At 37.3% G+C, this 19,602-nt stretch overlaps 1 protein-coding gene and 1 long non-coding RNA gene across 7 annotated transcripts in view; one reads left to right on the forward strand and one right to left on the reverse strand.

Annotated features, from left to right (window-relative positions):
• The window catches only part of dbn1 (drebrin 1), a 91,173-nt gene that overhangs the window by 490 nt on the left and 71,081 nt on the right, over positions 1 to 19,602 (forward strand). The gene's annotated exons all lie outside the window — the stretch shown is intronic.
• On the reverse strand, positions 448 to 5,221 carry LOC114152612 (uncharacterized). Its single transcript, XR_003597178.1, has 3 exons — positions 5,212 to 5,221; positions 3,908 to 3,910; positions 448 to 587 (listed from the first exon to the last, which is right to left on the reverse strand). It is a non-coding gene; the product is annotated as an uncharacterized LOC114152612 (long non-coding RNA).

Genomic DNA, 19,602 nt, shown 5'->3' on the forward strand with positions numbered 1-19,602 from the left:
CCTGGCTGCTTTGTTTGTTGCTTCAGCAGATTAATCCAGCAGGGAGCAGTTTTCAGGGGTTGACTGGCAAGGTTTGGGTGAGCCAGGAAGGCCTGGTCCAGGGTGGGGTGTGTGTGTGCGCGCGTGTGTGTGTGTGTGTGGCGGGGGTAGGGGGTAGGACGCTGAGCCCCAGCATCCCTGAACCAGGGAGGAGGAGAGGGGCGAGGCTGGTGGGAGGAGGCAGAGGGGTGAGGGGCCTCCACCATCACTCTTTGTGGCTTTGAATCACTCAAACGAGTGATAATTCCTTTAAACGCTGTCCAGATCAATACTTCATGAACTACCGCATCAAAAGCTGATTTCTACTAAATCTCTGATTCACTTAGATTTGTTCTGAACTTTGACTGGACCATTCTAACACAGGAATACCTCAAAAATCGAACACATGTAGCTCCATCCACATTCCCATCAACACTCTTTCTGTACTATTGTTGGGGCAGTATGATGTAAAATGGATTATTTTAGTTTTACATCTTGTTATGATGTTATTCGCTCATCAGAAACACTCCTGGAGTGTTGCTTGATTCTTCCATGCATGTTTGAGAAATCTTCATATGAACTCAAAGCTCCTAAGAAAAGTAGAAGCTCTGTTGCATCCTGAAGGCAGCATGTTGGAAAGAGCAAGAACTTCTTAAAGAGACAGAGTCCCAGTTTCAAAGTGTCAAATTTCTTCAGTCATGTTTGACACGTACAACATTTTTGTAAAAACTGAAGGTAACATGATTGTAGTGCTGGCCAATATGGCTCAAAAATAACATTTCATTTTTATACCTAATCTGATCTTCAATTCTGTCTTCCCCTTCAAAAATACAAATGACAGAAAATATCTTTAAAAACTGGCTTTTATTTCAATAAATCCATCTGTGAGTTGACTTGAATTCAAAGTTGAAATAAACAGTAGCTGTAAAACACACTTGTCAAACAAGATGGTGGTTCTTGGGTGAGTTAGCATCGCTATGGAAACTCAAGGAGTTCATTGGTGGAAAATAAATAAAAAATTCTAAAAACCAAATCTGCAAAACAGAAAATTTAAGATAATGGATTTATCTCCCAGCCCTACTTGATTGAGCTATAAAGTGGTACTATGTGCCTGTAAGATGCATAATACCGCCCCTTTAAGATCAACATCCCACAGCATAATACTGCTGTAACCTTTTCTGTCAATACAGTGCAGTCTTAGAGTTGTACATCGTGTTTTTATTGAACCTAAAATTATATTTTTGTTCTTATTTCTGCATTCCTCACCTGAGCTGTGAATCTCTGCAGCTCCTCCAGAGGCTTTCAACTGATTCAAAAAAGAGATTTTGTTTTTCTTACATAATCCTTCTTTAAATCTTCCAATGGTCATCACTACTGAGAATTAAGCAGAGCTGTGATTGTGTGTTGACTTGGATAAGATACTACGATAAGAGGCATTATCCTTCAGTTGTAGATTAATGCTGACTTTCTAACTAATATTAACAGGTATTGCTGAGGGTAATCAATACCTCTGTAGTTGTTTTCATCCAACCAGGAAGCCCTGAAGGTCTGACTTCCCTTTACACAACCCAGAACAGGAATGTTTTTGGTGAATCCCAAAGAAAAACATTGGCTTTGTGTAGCTGCAGGCGAATTCAGTTCTCTTCCTCCACTCCTGTTAGGGGTTTGATCGTTTTTTTTTTGTTTTTTTTTAAATAGGAAGGACACTTCCTTCTCTTAAGAAGCCGCTGCTCATAGCAGAAAAGGTCAAACCAGACCTCTAGCAAAGCGATCTGAAAGTTAAACTGTAAGCTTTGTGCTCGATAAAGCAACGAGACGTCATGTTGTGCGATTAAAGGTGCAGTCTGTGAAATGTGCAGATTGGCCAAGCTCAGGTTTCAGATCCTGTTTTCCAGTTTGTTTGCGGTCAAACACTCGTGAGTCACCATCTTTATGGTGAAATGTGAACTGCTCCCATCTGTTGTTGGTCATTAGTGTGAATCAAGTTCTGCTTTGAATCGGTTTTGGTTCCATGTTTTTTTATTTCTCACTCTTTGGGGCGATAGCTGGAGAGCAGCATCAGTATTTACTGCAGAGCAAATTTTACTTCAAAATCTTTACTCATTGATGCTGTCGCTGAAAATATCGCCTCGTCAGGGATTTTGTTCATTTAGAGGACAGTTTCCTAATCTTTAGTGCAGCATCAGTCCCCAGTGATGCAGAAATGTCTCTATGTAACATTTATGTTGTTGACAATGATGGGAAATTATGCTTTTTCCTGTTAAAATCTCTGGAGGCGCCATAAAAAACAACCAGTGTGAGTTTGTTTCGGACTAGAGTGAGGCCTCCTCTGGAGACCTTGTATCCTTGTGTTCGATATGCCGCAGCAGAGAGACGATGCTCTGGGCCTCGGGCCTGCCCCCGATTTTTACACTTGATGGGCTCCGAACAAAGACAGAGACGTGCAAACACCGCTGACCCCAAACAACACGGGTCACCCCCACCTAAACATCGCCATCTTACCTGCTGTCTTTCCTTTGGTCTTTTAAGATAAACAGAGGAAGTGGTCTGTTCTCAGGATTAAATCTCAATAATTTCAGAATCATCAACCATCAAGACTAAAAGATGGATTTATGTTCCATATTTATCATTCTGCATCTTTATTGTAGCTTTAAAATGACATTAAAAATCCTCCACCATCATTTAATGCCCAAATTAAGGTGGTTATGGAACAGAAATTGCCTAACATTTATTTTTGATGTGTAAATTCCAAAAAGACTTTATTCCAATAATTCAGTTAAAAATATGAACCTTGTAATAAATAGTAATATATTTTAAGTCAAGTGTAAATTTATTGCCAGTTGGCTTGAAGTTTGTCTTCACCGCTGTTGTCAACCCATAAGATGTTGCCATGTTGTGCAAAAACAAAGAAAAGGTTTGGCTGTACTACAGCGTACTGCAGCACATGGACCTTCTTCACACTACGCCCAGATTTTTGTAAAAAAAAAAAAAAAGTTTATTGGTTTTATGTAAAATTCCAATTTTCTCAGAAACTGATTGTAAAATTTTCATTGTAAATTTTTCATTTCTGCTTATCAAGATAAGCAGAAATAAGCTGTCAAAGTTGATCTAAGTCTATATAAGACTTTTACAGCTTGCTTATATTCTAATTTACTGAGATGAATCTACAGAAATCATTATTTGTACAGCAATATCTCACACAAAGTGACCAAAGTACTTCTCAGCTAAAATAGGCAAACAGAGTGAAATAAAAGAAATAACACACCAACACAGAATAAAAATAAGAAACAAATAGTAACATAACCTCAGACTTAAAATAAAGGAAAACAAATTAGTTTTTAGAGATTTAAAATCTCCCACGCTGCTGGCAGACATGATGGATAGTGGTAGACTGTTCCACATTTGAAGAGCTACAGCTGAAAAAGATCAATCTCATTTAGTCACTAGTTTAGTCCTTGGAACAACTAAAAGGATTCAGTTTTTTCCTGAAGTGGATACTTCAAGACTATTGGATCAGAGTCAGATAACAGATTTGTTTTTGTTTGTTGCTTTTTAGCTTTAATTCAGATACTTTATTTTTATCCAACTGATTTAATTCTGACAGCCAGACAGTTTTCACTGTAAGGTTGTTGGAAGAGCAGAAATGGGAGCTGCTAAGGTCTGCAAACCTTTATTGGTGGAAAAAAACAAATAAATAAATAAATAAACAGAAAATGGGATCCAGTTGCCTGCCACCGTTTATTCCTCCTGACCCCGAGGCGATCGGATCATAAAGTCTTCCTCTGTTCCAAAGCTCGCACAGAGAGTCAAAGTTATCTGATATCAAGAGTATCTCCAGACGCTCAGGAATGCAGAGCGATCTATAGCTGCTGTCAGGTGACCTTTTGACCCCCTCCAGCTGCTGGAGGAAGCCATTACCTGATGAGTCACCTCTGGCAGGCCGACAAAAGCAGAAGAAAATGGAGCCGATCACCAGGAGTCTTGTTGTTGGTCTCTGTTTAGACCTCTGACTCCTTCACACTCGAATGTATATTTATGAGTGCCTGAGGTGACTTCCTGTCTGGATTCATGGAGAGGGCCGGAGAGGGGTCTGAGGAAAGGAACTGCAGGGGAAAACAACTGTTTCACTGGAAAGAGAAAGCAGAACAAGCAAGTGACAACAGGGAGGGTTACACTGTGTGAATGTTAATGTGAGGGTGAAAATCTAAACACGACGGGTTCACCCAGTAAAACCAACACAAACCTTTTAGGACTTTTGATGTACTGTTAAACTGATTTCCAGATTCTTTTATATACTAAGCCAAACATTAAGTCAATAAATAATGAGTATTGGTCTCTCCTGAGAGAATATTGTAAGCTCTTATATTCTGAGATGGTAAATCAACTTAAAATATGAACTTACAGGTGACTGTATCTGGGTTTTCCTCATTTGGAAGTATCGCGAAAGAAAATGTTAATGAATACAGCAAAATTTGAAATAATTTCCTCAAAATGTTTTTACGCTTGCAAAAAAGAGTTGATGTGCAGAAGTGGAGATGGAGACACGTTTGCTGAAGAAGTTTTGACGTTGCAAACATTTGCTGGTTTACTACAGCCATGCAGAGCGTCAACATATGACATTATTGCGCTTTACACAGGCTGGTTGATTCACTCCAAACCAGTAGGTGGAAATACGACTAATTTGCATTTTATTTATTTATTTACTTTCATTTGCGAAATTTTTAAAGATTGCTTAAAATTCACATGCCAGTTGGACGGAAATAGCTTAACAACTCAAGGTTAGACAACAAGGAAACATCTAAACAAGGAGAGCAGTGCAACCTTTACAACATAGTTGGTACAGAGCTTAATATGAAACGGTCTTTTCTGCAACATACCGAGAGTTGTCTGCAGTTCATTCTGGCTGCGAAAGAGCGAGAGAGAGCAGGATTTCCAGCAGAAGTAAGTCGGGTGAATGGCACAGTTAATTTGTTCTGTATCTCTTGAGCTTTTAACCTAATGAAACATGACTTAAACTGTTGAAAGAAATTTCCGTTTTATTAACGCTAGGTAGGCCAGCAATGCTAATCTCCTATGAAAGATGCTAAACCCCATAATCACTGTGTAATTACACTTATTCATTGAACACGGCAGCTTGGTGCCACTTATAATCCTAATTTAAATGACCACAATTAATGACTGGAGGGTTTTTACTTATTTTAAATTAGTAGCAATTTATCCTAACAATGCAGCTTGACAAGAGAAATTGGAATCGGTTAATATCTGGAAAATGACCAACTATATATAAGTTTGAGATATCGTGCAAAATTTTGCAAAACGGTTGATCAAAAAGCATATATTTGCTTTTCCTTCAATGGAAAACTTGGATCGCATTTAGTTTTTATCACAGCAACAAATGGCTGCTTAAAAAATGCAATTCTTCTGTGACTCACAACAAATTTATCTAAGAACACTTATTTGGTCAAATTAAAAAAAATTATTGAGTGAAGTTTTTTATGATCTGAAAATTAACAGCAGTTTAAAAAAAGCTGCTCATTTCTGTTTCAGACAGTTCTTTCTCAGACAAACCTGATTATTAAAGAGCATGCAGATGTTTGAATATTGTTTGACTTACTTTCGGGGTCAAAGTTGCAGAAAATCAGTCCAGGTTTGACCTCCTGACCCCGTCTCGTCTCTTTCTCATCTCTCCTTGTCTGCTCTGCTTTATTTCCACAACAGGCATTCTTCAGCTTGTAACGCTGCCCTTAAAACAGTTGGTAGACATTGTTTTTTTTTTTCCCCTGCTGTATGAACTGCCGACCGCCTCTCAGATTAATATAGAACAGGGTCAGTAGTACAACATGCAGAAAGCTAGGCTTCTGCTTTTATCATGCCTGCTGGAGAAAACATGATCTGACATTTTCCGTCCTTCTCTTGCTCTGAACATCTATAACCTCTCCTCTACCAGTCAGCATGATCCTGCTTTAACCACGGTTTATTTACTGGATATACCTAGAAATGTTTCATCAGTCAATCAGGCAGTTTCTGTTTTACCTGCTTTCCTTCCCTCCTTTTCCTCCTGCTGCCCACATTTCTACTTAGTAACTAATGCTTTGAGGTACAGCTGCTCTAGAATCGGATTAAATAAATTATATCCCTTGCACCAGCAGCTCAAAGGATGCAGAAAAAAATGGATGAAAAGTCAAAATTAGTAGAGAATAAAACCAGCATGAAGCTCTCAGTGAATAGCTGTCGCACACTTCTGAGGCTGTGTGTCTCTGAGTCTCCAACTGAGACCTACAGAATTTCCTAATAGCGTGACATTTGAAGCATCAACTCCAGTTCAGACTAAATGATGTCTCTGTTTCCTCCACTGTCAGATCTGCCTGCAAAATGGGTGACTTCAGAAAACAGGACTTAACGTGCAGTGTTTTTAAAAAGGTAGCTGATACAGAGGTGAACTCCTATTTCCTCTGAGCAGCAGGATTTACTATATAGTTATATAAAAACTTCAGTTTTATTTAGCTAATGTTTAAAAATGTTCATCTCTAGTTTTCAAGTATCTCTGTTTTATGCTACTTTTGGGGGAAAGTAACTAAAATATGCAAATGGTAGTATAAAGCTAACAAAAGCATCTTAAAGCTAACATTAGCAAGCTAATGTTAGTTCTGTTTATTTTAGCCTGCTAAAGCTAGGTTTCGCTGCACATGGTAGTATGATGCCAACAGTAGCATCTTAAGCTAACATGAGCATGCTCTTGAGAATTCATGATCCATTAAAAGACTATCAGCAGCCCCTTTTCTGGCTGCCATCTCTAAGCCTCATCTGCTCCGTTACTCACAGCACCAGAATGAGGTCACAACCTTTAGGTAATGTTTCGAAGACGTGAGATTGCTCGAGGGATGGTGGCGGTGTCAGTCCTAGGTCGGCCTCACAATGAGGAACGAGGAGGTCACTCAATAGTCCTGATGGCAGATGCAACAAATCAGAGGGAGACTGGCCCTGCGGTAGAATCCACTGAAACTCAGAAGTTTTCCTGATTAGCTACAGAGAAAAAACAACAAGATGAATGTCAGATGATTTAGATTATATTAGATTAGTATATATGAACAGAAGTTTTCAGCAGCATAGCTCTACACCATAAAAACATAATTTAATAACAAATATTAAGAAAAATGTAGCAAGAAATAAACATTCTGAATTTCGTCAAATGCCATCATGAAGCAAATATTTTGATTATTGTTCCAGTTATTATGACTCAAAGGCAACTGTAAACAAATTGGTTTTTAGCCTTGATTTGAAGGAACTGGCAGTTGTACAGTTTTCTGGAAATTTGTCCCGGATTTGTGGAGCACAGAAGCTGAATGCTGCTTCTCAATGTTTGGTTGTGATCCTGGGGATGAAGAGCAGACCAGAACCAGAAGACCTGAGAGGTCTGAAAGGTTGATATAACAACAGCAGATCCATCCATCCATTCATTTTCTTACACCATTATCCCACTGGGGTCAGGAGGGGTGCTGGTGCCTATCTCCAGTTGTAAACGGGCGAGAGGCGTGGTCACCCTGGACAGGTCGGCAGTCCATCGCAGACAACAGTAGACCTTTAATGTATTTTGATAAGCAATTCAGTGATTATAAACTAACAACAGTATTTGTTGTTAGCTTACAACAGTATTTTAAAATATTCTCTGAGCTACAGAGAGCCAATGTTAGGACCTGGACATGTGGTGATGTACACCATCTACCTGGTTTTAGTGAGAATGTGGTCAGCAGCATTCTGGATCAACAGCAGCTGTTTTTTACGACAGACCTGCGAAGATAATGCTGCAGTAATTAATGTGGCTGAAGTTAAACACACTAAGTTTCTCTAGATCTTGCTACAACGTGAGTCTTTCGATCCTATTAATGTTGTTCAGGAGATGGAAAACCGACTTTGTAATTGTCTTTATAAGCCTCTGGAGGTGTGTATGTTGTTCTGCATGGATTTCTGTCCCGTCCCTCCTGGGTCCATACCCAGGGTGTAACCCATCTCTCGTCCAGTAACCGCTCAATGAACTTGCAAGGTTGCGTCGGAGATGATGTTCTGCTGTAATTGTTGAACTGAAATTTTGAGCAGAACATTTGTAATTAAAGATCTTTAGATATTTATTAGCCACATAAAGACTGTACACAAACACGCTTTAGCTTTAGGCTGACTGGCGCAGTGGAGCCAACAGACCCAAGACCTTGGGGCTGAATTTGACTCAACATTGGAGCTTTACCCAACAAATGAGAGCTTTGTGCAGACATGCTGAGTGTCTTTATATGAGAATGTGAGAAGGAAGTATCTGTACTCAGATCAAACTTGATGTCAGTGTTGGATAGTTTCCTCTGAAGATTTATTGAACTGTTCCCTCCAGTTCTTCCTCTGCTCTCCTCCCCAACTCAAACTCCCCATCTGATAAGTTCTTGTCTTTGGTTTCTGCTGCACAAACAGCTTTATAAAACATAACATACTGTCTTCAGTAGAAGACGTTTTCCTTGTACAATGTTTAATTTGTTTATGATCCTGTTAATTTTTCCCTTAAATTTCTGTCTGAAGGTAGAATTATTGCATTTTTAGATAAAATAAGCAGGAAAACCAGCAAGTGAATGGAGAAAACAAATGATTGGAGTCGTCGGATTTGAAAGTGGTGCTTGAGGGCAGATTGGAGTTAATTTAAAAGGGTTTGCAGCACCTGAGCGAAGGTTGTGGGTAAATAAGAGCTCATTAAAATGATCTTTAATTAGTGATGTGAAGGCCAGCTTTCAGCACTTTGATGCTACTTAAGTTATTTGGGACTGGAAGCCTATTTCATTCTTTCTTTTTCAGTAAATCACCAGGGAGCAAAGAGGTCTGAGTTTTACATTTTGCTGATATACACTAAATAAAAAATATTGTTAGCAAGCATTAAAAGAAGCAACATTTCATTCATAGAGTGGTTGGGCTCAGTCTGACAGATAAGGTGAGCTGCCATCAGTCGGAAGACAGACAGAAAGTGAGAGGAGTCCAGTGTTTCAGAGAAAGTCTCTTTAGTTTAAACTTGAATTCAGTCTGAAAACAGCCTGGCAGAAAAGTGGCTACAAGTACATATCATGGAGGCAGAAACAGAAACCAATAAGAGCTCAAGAGTCTGAAAATGGAATGAAAGATGGAAGAGAAACAGATGGATGGAAAATTGGATGAATGGAAGTATAAATGGAAAAGAAACTGGATGGACAAATGGACGGACGGACAGACAGCCCGGTTGCCTTGGCGTCTCCCTCCTGTAAGTGAGCAGCTCTGAGGTCGCCTCTCAGTGTCAGCCTGTCATCCTGCTGCTGCAGGCTCAGGGTCGGAGTTCAAAAGAAAGATGACTCCTTGTAGCCTCACAGCTTTTCAGAGGCTTTTTGTCTGAGCTCTCTGCAGTCTTGTTGGACTGAAAAAAGAAGCGATTAAACTGACCAGAAAAGAAGCAGACAGGAAGTCCTTATTTTTAGCTCTGATTTCACACATTTCATTTGAAACACAGAGAGCTGCAGAGGTGTAATGTTGAAACCAACAGAGTTTATGTGAGATGCATTGTTTTGTTCTAGAGAAACATTTTAGTTCTAAGCAGATGCAGACTGTATTAAAACAACTCAAAAATATGTTAACTTGGATCATAAATGCCAAGGAAAGCTTTTGAAATAGTTTCCCAGGTTTACGATAACTGAGATCTTTCTAAATCAGATTCCTGAAACCTGCCTGTTAATGAGAAGCTTATATAAGATTCACTTCCAAAATCATGCGAGTACTATCATTTTAACATTAAGAAAGTGAGTTGGTTAGTAAACAGAATATCCAATAATTCATAAGTCTGTGGGGAATTTTCAAATGAGTCTTCCTGATTTGTTTCCAGGTTCAACATTAACTTTCTTTTCTTTCCAAGAGGTGTGCTTTCTGGTTATACAGTTTCTTCATTCATCCTGAAAGCACGACCTTTAGACTTTCATTTCAGAGCTGCAGGTGCCACTTTTCTTTTGATTTACACCAACAGGATGTTCAGTTTCATTTTGACATCTGCCAAAGTCTGTTAGAGTTATGCTCATCATCTCAACACAGAAACCTGCTCTAGTACAGTCTAGTTTAGTACAACAGAAACAAAATGTTTTCTAGATTCTACACCCGTCGCATTGGTTTTCACTTAAAAGAGAATAGTTAATCATTTATCTCCTTAACTCTGGGTTGGAGCCAAACATTTTCATGTTGGTTTTACTGTAACCACAAAACAGCCCATGTCAGGCTGTGCAGATCATATTTCTCAAGGGTACATTTACAAAGATATTTCAAATGCCTGATGCAAAATGTCAGTCTACAGACAAAAATAGTATCACTCTTTTATCGCTCTATTAATCGGATACATTTTTTTTGTCACTTTATACAGATTTTCCATTTAACCACTTAAGTCTTTTTTTCTTTTTTTATTACTCCTCTAGTAAATTTGAAAATAAACTAACTGGGTGCAGCTAAAACTATCCCACTTGAGAAGTTTTGGCTAAAACAGATTTGCAGACAAAAGTGTTTTTTTTCTATATATACTTTACACAGTTTTGGCTTAATTAAAGATCCAAATGTTTGCTTTGTTTTTTCCAAAATTATTTCTTTGGAAAAAAAATAAAAAATGTTCTAGACTGTACCAGAGCATATTTTTCCTAAATTTTCTAAATTAGTTGAGTATTACTTCAATGATGACTTAGTCAAGATTAATCTCAGTAATACTTTCAACCCCAGTAGAAATTGGTTGTAAAAATACCATCTACTGACAGCTGGTGGTACATTTGGTACAGCAGAAATAATAATAATAAAAAAAACTGTTCAAAATTGATCAAAGTCAGCTTTTTGAGAACATGGCAGTGATGTGATCTAGCAGGCTTACTGTTCAAGAACATCTCTGCTTGGTTATAAATCATCCAAAGTGGTTTAATAGTTAAAACTCCTTTTGTGGTTAAATGGTACCTTCTGTCCTGCTGGCAAGCATCACCGCCATTATAATACGACAGAATATACAAAAATATGGATAGGACAGATAATGACCTGCATGAGTGCTTGGTAGATTATGCATTAGCATATTTGTGTATAATTAGACAATGTCATCTGTTTTTTCAGATCTTTATTAACATCAGCCAGTTTTTCTGTTTCTCCTGTCCTCCTCCATCGTTCCCAGCTCAGGTGTGGTCAAGCTGTCCTAAAGCGATGATGTTTGTCTCAGGCTGCTCTGCAGAAGGCAAAGAGAACATCGCAGCCTGACTGTGAGGTGGAAAAAGCCTGTGATTACAGTCGTATTTGTATTGAATCTGTGGTTTGAAGCTCTCAACCTTGAGAGCGCTTGTGTGACAACTCGAGGCAGTCTGTGAATAAATGACTGAAAAGAGCTGGAAAAGACTGAGGCATGCCTGTGTGGGCTGTAATGGTTGATCTTTTCAGGTTTCTGTTTGCCTTTTATCCATTTCTAAGTGTTTTAGCAGCAGATGGTTTTTAGTTGGCTTTAATGGAATGATCTACAATAAGAAAGATTTCAGTCATTTAAGAATAAAAGTTAACAAGGATGGGGCTTATGAAACAGCATCCTTTTTAAAAATGGCCTATAATGCTGCCAAAGACGTTTTACATGCTTAGAATTGTTGCTCCCTAAATTTAGTGCTGGCTGACTGTTCTATTAGAGAGACTGTAGAATTAGGGCTGAAACTATTTATCTGATCAATCGATTTTTGAAATAATCACCAACTAATTTAGAAATTGATTAATATTAATATACAGACAAAAATGGCCATTTGCATAAAGAACAATTTACTCAGGTCAGAAATTAAGCCAAAAATGTAAAAATAATAAATACATTTTACATCTAAGATTTAAAAGAAATAAACATTTGTCTGTAGATTTGTTCTGCCCAGAACTCCTCCAGGGCAGTTTTACAAAAGACTCCTATTAAGCACTTTTTGCTATCCAATTATTAATGGGTCAATCAAAAATAATCAACAGATCAGCCTCACACTGCATTGATAAGTCAAGCAGAAAGGACTGAGCTTTACATTTTGCTATGCTCCAGATGATCAGGCATTCACTGAAGCTATGATAGGTTATTGAATTTTAGACAATAAAATATTTATTTGAAAAAAGAATTGAAAGGTTTTCTGAGCATCTTTTTAATTTAGCCATGTAGCTAAATTAGCCTTTTTTTCACTTTTAAAAAAAATCTGATTAATGTTCAGAATACTTGATTACTAAAATAATTGCTAGTTGTAGCTTGAGGTGGAATCAGATAATGTTCCTGGAACTGAAACTGGTTTGTTGGAGAATCAGTCGTACACTTTAAATTACATGTTGTTTGTTTAGTCACCTAAAAAAAGACGCAGCCATTCTCTGCTGTGCTTGTTGCTGGGAGACCAGGAAAGGTTTAAAGAAGTTCAGGCTCCTTAACACCAAGGAGAGACACACAGGTTGCCATATGTATGGATTTTGCTCAGTTCTGAGTTACAGATTGGGTAAAAATTTGCACATAAAGTCCAAACCAAGTGCTAATCTTAGCAGGTTGAATTTAATAATCATTTAAACTCTAAATTCCAGTTTTATATCTGTATTCTGCTTGCTGCACCAATTTATTTTTCTTTTTCTTTCAAAAACATATTTTTACTATCTTTAAAAAGAGGAAATGTTGGTATTATGTTTTTCCAAGTAAATTCCGTACTTTCTGAATGGTCATCTGTTCAGAGCGGCAGGCTGTTTCCAATCAACGTGATTATTTTTGGCTTTATTAAATTTGAAGAAAATATATCATTCGTTGTGTTATGCTCATTTGCTGGTTGTGCAGGTCTATGTCACAGCAGAGCAGCTGTTTTGTGAAGGTTCCACCTCTTTCTGTTTCCCGTCTCTCACAGGTTTATTCCTGTCTTTTCACATAGCTGTTGCAGAAATGCATCTATTTTTTTTCCTGGAATGTTTTTGTTGTCCCTCCCTCTCCCCATCCTGCTGACACAAAAAGCATTCTCTTTGCGCTCTCCTCAGCTGTCCCATCTTTTCTCTGAGTAAACAGTGGCGGGACGGAGGGACGGACGCCAACGTTTGTCCTCTGTAGATCTCTGAGTCACACCAACACCGCCTGGAACTTGGAGAAAGATCCATGGATTGGGAGGAGGGGGTAAAAACCCATCTCTCTTATCTGTGTGTGTGGATTGTTTTTCTTAGGGTGGGTGTGATGACATCAGTGTGTGTGTGTTGGCAGGTGGACAATACTCCCAACAAATTTAACATAAAATTATTTGAAAACTGGAAACTATAATCGGTGGAACAGATAAAAGAATCTCTGGTAAGAGGAATGGTTCTGTTCACTCCTTTGTTTTAACTCAAGAATTTTAGGCACCCAAGGATCAGGCAGATCTGGAAAGGACTGAAATAAAACAACAAAAAATTTGTCCAGTTTCAAAGTCAGGCAATAAGGAAACATCTGATTTTAGCTATAAATTAGGTGAAGGATGTTCTACAGTTTGGTCTAAACTTTTATATTTTCATAAATATTTTTAATTAAATCAGTGCTGTCTGACCTTTGTGAAACAAATGCTTGATTTTACAGTAAAAGAATAAAAGATATCACCACTATGAGGACTGTTGATCAACCAAGAAAATAGACATACATCTCTCAAACGATAATAAACAATGTAAAAAGTGTATCAATTAAAAACAATTGATAGTTTATTTAGATTGTATTTTTTTAAATGTGGAGAAAGATCTAAATCCTTCTAAATAGAATTGGACTATATATCAATAACAATATACAGTATATCACAATAGACATGTGATCAATATGACTGGATAATACACCTGATAGAATATTCCATATTGAATGTTTTATCAGAACTCTGATCCAGAACTGCACAGCATTCTGGGAGATGTAGGCAGAGTAAAGGCTTATCTTCTCAACCTCTCACAGCCAGTTAAGGTTGGTAGCATCAACTATTCACTCTTTGGTTACCTAGCAATACCTAGCAACACCCCCACTGTGTGGTTACCTAGTAACAACTTGTTGAGTAACTTGCACAGCAGTAGTTTCAGGTTTTGCTACAGTGGCTCATAAAGAATAAAAAAAAACAACAGCACGGGGAAAAAGCTGTAGATAAAAGAGGAAAGGTCACACCACCAGTTTGGCAGTATTTCAGATATTTTAAACAAAAACTGATCAATAATTATCTATCGACAATTTAAATAAAGCTGTAGATTTTGTTGAAGAAAACAGAACCTTATTTGCTCCTAAATGAGCAGATAAATCCTATAAGACATCATTTTAAACAAATATGCATTTGTTTAAAACGAATACATCTGCTGTTGATAACTGCTTTGAATCGTTTTAGTTTGAAACATTAAACAAATTAACCCTGAAAACCACAAGGTGAAGTTTGCTCCTGACAAGAAGATAATGCAAATGGGGAAAAAAAAGCACATTAGTTTCAATTAGCTTGGCATTACTGTGGTTGAAGAGTGAGTGCATTATTTTAGACCTTCAGATTGACACGATTATTGTCTAACAGTATGCCAGTACATTCAGCAGTACCTGAATACATGAATAAATGTAAGTGGGGGAAATAAGAGGTAAAAACTGCTGGCAGGATCAGCGAGCGATGATGGGGGAAGGGAGCAAAGAGATTTAGAGGGAGCAGATGAGGATTTGGGGAGGGATAGAAACTGAAACTAGTAGCTAAAGAGGTCAATAGAGGGGGGAGTAAATACTGAAGTACTGCTGACAGGAGGGGAAAAATCCAACTTGGTGGATGTGGAAAGCAAATCATTACAAAACGACCACAATATGTTTTTCTCTCACCCATCAAAAACCTAAGCTACAAATGTATCTGTGCAAGTGAAAAATATTTAGGTCATCTTATAAACAGGACCGACATGTTTCGTCCTTTTTATTTTATAAATGGATAATTAGGCATAGGTTATGACGTTTTGAATTCACAATAGCATAAATTATATATTATAATCAGTGGTAGGAACTACTAACTAGAAAGTTAGTTGTGTTAACCTAGTTCCGCTAACGTGTAATATCAACATAGTATTTAGCAGAAGCTATTGCTAAAGCACTATGCCATCATGATATCTAGCATAAGCTAATGGTTGAACATAGTGCTTTAGCACTATGTTCAACCATGTTGATAGACACTATATGTCAATAACGTGTCGCAGCATAGTAGATCGTCCTCTGTACTGTCAAATGTGTCATTACACACCAATCTGTATGGTTGAGCTTCACAAAGTAATTCTTTAGAGCAGACGCTTCAATCATAGTTTCAGTTTTATAGTTATTGCAAACTCTGTTGCTGATTTTGCCTGTCTGACCACAGTAGGGCTTCGGTCAGAAATCAAGCAGTAGATCAGTAGATAAGATATCTGACTACTTGAAGAATCCTCTAGTCAATAACCAAAGATTCAGCAAATTTGATTAGATAACTGCATGTTATCTAATCATCCAAATACATTAGCACTTAAGAATTTATCCAGAAAAAATCATTTGGGAGAATCTAAGTGTGCTAAACATTTTTAAATTTAGCAAAAGAGTTAACTGAAAAATTATGCCTGCTATTAGCTGATTAGCAGAAGTGTGCCAGCCAAAGATTATGAATCAAAATATTTTGAAAACACATACTGGTATTATCATTATTATCACGCTGCAAGAAATAATTAAATATTACTATATTCTAAATAGTTTCTACCTACATGTGTCTGGAAAACCAGTGTTTCCACTGCGCTGTATAATTTGGTTGCTAAGGCTTTGAAATAGACGGTAAGCCTGGCCAATATCCTGTTATCTCATTGGCCTATTTAAAAGTGCTCCCGAACATGAACCTAAAACCACCAAACCATCAGTCTCTGGTGAGGCAGCTGTAAATGTATGTCTGGAGGCTTTAGTAACCAAATCTACTCATATAAGCTCATAGTGAAAATCTCCCCAAACCTTTCACCCTTGGCTGTGAAGATTAAAGTTGGATTTGCTGATCTTGCTCGAAAACCGAATCCTTGTGATGTTCAGTCTGACCATCCTCTGGGATGAAGGCCCTCAGATTTCTTTTCACTGGAACAAAAAAGCGTCTGCCGCTCTCGCCGGAGGGCTGCAATGCAGTAGTGAGGAACGTATTGTTCGTAAGTGAGAAATCTGAACGTTTGTCTCTTGCAGGCTGTCCACGTGGAACAGTTCTGTCTTTTTAACTATGAGACAGTGGTGGCTTATAGTAAAGCCCGCTGTGATGATAACCGTGTATACAAAGAGATTGTTTTCTTCACACAGGGATCCTAAATGTTTTCCTTTGAAAATCCTTGGTATATGTACACATTAGTCAATAGAAACTATCTACTATGAATAAAAAAAAAATCATTTACCCAATGCAAATGTGTCTATAACTGTACACACAAGAAAAATGCATAAAAATAAAATAAAAAATCTGGGAGAATCCTATTTTATGAAAAACTCAAGTAGAATTTGGTTTGTCTTTCTAGATAAAACAACATGAAAAGCCAGTTTGAGCTATTTATTAAAAAAAACAAAAACATTTTGGCCTTTTCCAAAAAAGAATAGTCAGGAAATATATATATTTTTTAACCATCCACTATATATTTTCACTCATAAAACTTCAGAGGATTAACAAAAGCAAGTACATTACTTTGTCTACTTTGGAGGTCCTCATTGTTGCCAGATTGGGCGTGTTTCTGCCCAATTGGGCTTCTTTTGAACATGTTGGGTTGGAAAAAACAGCTTTGGGTGTATTGTTAAAATTTGAGCTGCTTTTCACAACTTTTAGTGGGTTTATAAAGTGTTTATAGGGAGATGTTCTTGAATTAGTTGTTGGTGTGTGGCAGAAAAGGACAAAACCTGAACATTTGAATCAAATTATCCTTGTACTAATTTTATTTGTCTATTTATTTGGAAATGTCTAGAATGACATAGTCAATTATTAATAGTCATTGCTTAAAGTGTCACTTCGTAATAGGTGTTGTAAAACAGAAATCTGAGTGCAACTTCATCATTTAAAAGAATATAGTGGTACAAAAACACAAGCTTTGTGTTCAAAACGTCAACTTCCTTAAAGTTCCAACAGAAACTAGTGAATATAACAAAGGTCAACCAAAAACATTCTAAATTGAGGATTACAAAGTATATCACTGGTCACATACAGATGAGGACATTGACCTATAGGACATAAAAGATTTTATATATATTCTATACCTTGCGCTGTTAACACATGTAACAATAGAGGTTTGTGTAACCCACAAAAAGGTTACTTCAAATACACTTGATAATAGTAGATGGCAGGTAAGTTAATTTACTTCAATGACTAATACCAACACTACACAAGTATAAAGAAAGTTGGGCCTGATCAGAAGATTCTAAATTCACGGGAGCCTAGGTGTGAACAACAATAGAGGAGAGCACACAGTGTCTTAAGATAGAGTAGAATTTAATATAGAGAATATTGTGGATCCACATTTACAAATAAACAAAAATTGTGTGCTTTTTTTAAAAAAAGAAAAGAAATAACCCAGTATTTTTTTGTCTTTTCAATGTGTCTGTCAAATTTTCAGTCAATGTCTTACTGCTAGTGACCAGTCGGGTCACCATCTACCGGTTCACTCGATCCTCTGGGCTGGGACTCGCCATCCAAGTTCTGGAGGGCGTGATCTTGAGGTCAGGCCAAAAGTGCACCATAACAAAAGAAAAAAACTGACCTGGAATAAGGCCAAAGTAAAGCATCTTAAAATACAGGATGCTAATATCAATAAAGCTTAAGCTACAATTCAAAGAGATCTTTCATCATTTCTCAAGTTTTTCCATGTTCTACAACAATATTCAAGTTATCAGAGTTCAATATTACCAACACATCAGTAAATCTAAAGAAATTAGCTCATATGTGGTAAAAAAAAAAAAAAAATATATATATATATATATATATATATATATATATATATATACATATATATATTTCAATCTACAAGTGCCAATGAAGTACATTTATAACACTATATTTAACATCAGATTGTGGATTAGAAGCTCACATTGGCTCTGACCTACTCAGAACAGAAAGTTCCCAAGCAATGCCAATAGAAAAGCACATTACAGCACCATGAACCATGAATTAGCACCGTTGAAATATTTGAACATGTGCAATTACAGAGGAAAAATACAACATACACAATAATAATAATAATACAAAATCTTACAATACAATTTTATTTTTATTAAATTTGATCAGTCACTAGGTATTTTAGCCAATTTTTTTGTGTGTGTTTTTTGGAGTTGGGTGGATTTTATGTTTTGCCTGGAAACTGTCAGATCTGGCCACCCTGAAGTCCACACAGAAGTCAAGTAAATCTGGCAGCTTCTTGTTCATCACAAACTCTGACATGTTAAATAAATTTTCCAAAAACAGGCATATTTTCAGTTATATGGACCATGTGATTGAATCACCTTTAAAGTTTTTGCTTAAAGTTCTTTTAGACTTTGTCACCACTGCTTTACTGGTGGCTAAAAACTTTTTACTTAAGGCAAGAGGTGAAAATGCATTACAAAAAATGTTAGTTTATGTAAAATGTGTTTTGCTGTGGATTAGTTTGTACAAGCATCAACAATCTTTTTTAAGTACAATAAGGCCCTTTTGTGTTTTGCTCCTTTGACCATTTTTGAACTTTTAGTTAAGTAGTAAAGCATCATAAACCTCAAATCAGTTTTTTCTTTAGAAGCCGTCACAATGTTGTCCTCTAAAATGCACTCAAACACAAGCTATAATTTTGTAGCATTGCAATGTTTTGCTTTAATCTTTATTTCCCCAACCGGCCGTTACCCATAATCTTTACTAGATTATAAGTGGCCATCTCTGCTGAGGGAGCTCCCTGTTGGACTTTCGCGCCACATTAAGTTTCAGACGTAAAACAGTCCAGCTGTGTGTGTGTGGGTGTGTTGTGAGGTTTAAACTGGCCTGACCTTTAGTTCAGAGTTCTTCCAGCTGCTAAGTGTGTACAGCTGAGTGACGAAGACTCTTAAATCACCTTCCTGAGGATGAGGAGGAGTAGGAGCGTTCCCAGCTGTGGAGCGATCTCTGGAAGGCCGGCGCCTCACCCCAACAGCCTACAGCCGTTATTTCTTCCACATGTGTGGATGAGACAAAACTAAACACATGTGGAGGAGCAGCACTGATTATCCTATGAGGATGTGAGTGGAAACCAAAGATGCTGCAGGAGGAAAATGTGCTGCAGCTGAATAAGCATCTTAGATTTTTACAGTAGTGTTGAAGGAACGTTTGGGTCCCAAATAGATGATGCTTGTCTAATCTGTTGGTATGTCTCCTCATTCAGTAATGTTTCTGCCAAAACGATCAGCCAAATAAGGATAAATAGTATTTGGTAAAAAGGCTACTCAAGAACTCAAACTTCAATTCCCAAAAGTCAACAATTTTTTTTCTTTTTACTAGAAAATTTCTAGTTCAGTTTTTTCCAGCAAATTTTCACTCTTGAAACTCAAAATGTTCCTTTGTTTTTTCTAAAATATTTCTGAAATTAATTTCATTCCTTTTCCACCTACAGTCTCCC

This window comes from Xiphophorus couchianus, chromosome 11 (assembly GCF_001444195.1).
Source record: "Xiphophorus couchianus chromosome 11, X_couchianus-1.0, whole genome shotgun sequence".
NCBI lineage: Eukaryota > Metazoa > Chordata > Actinopteri > Cyprinodontiformes > Poeciliidae > Xiphophorus > Xiphophorus couchianus.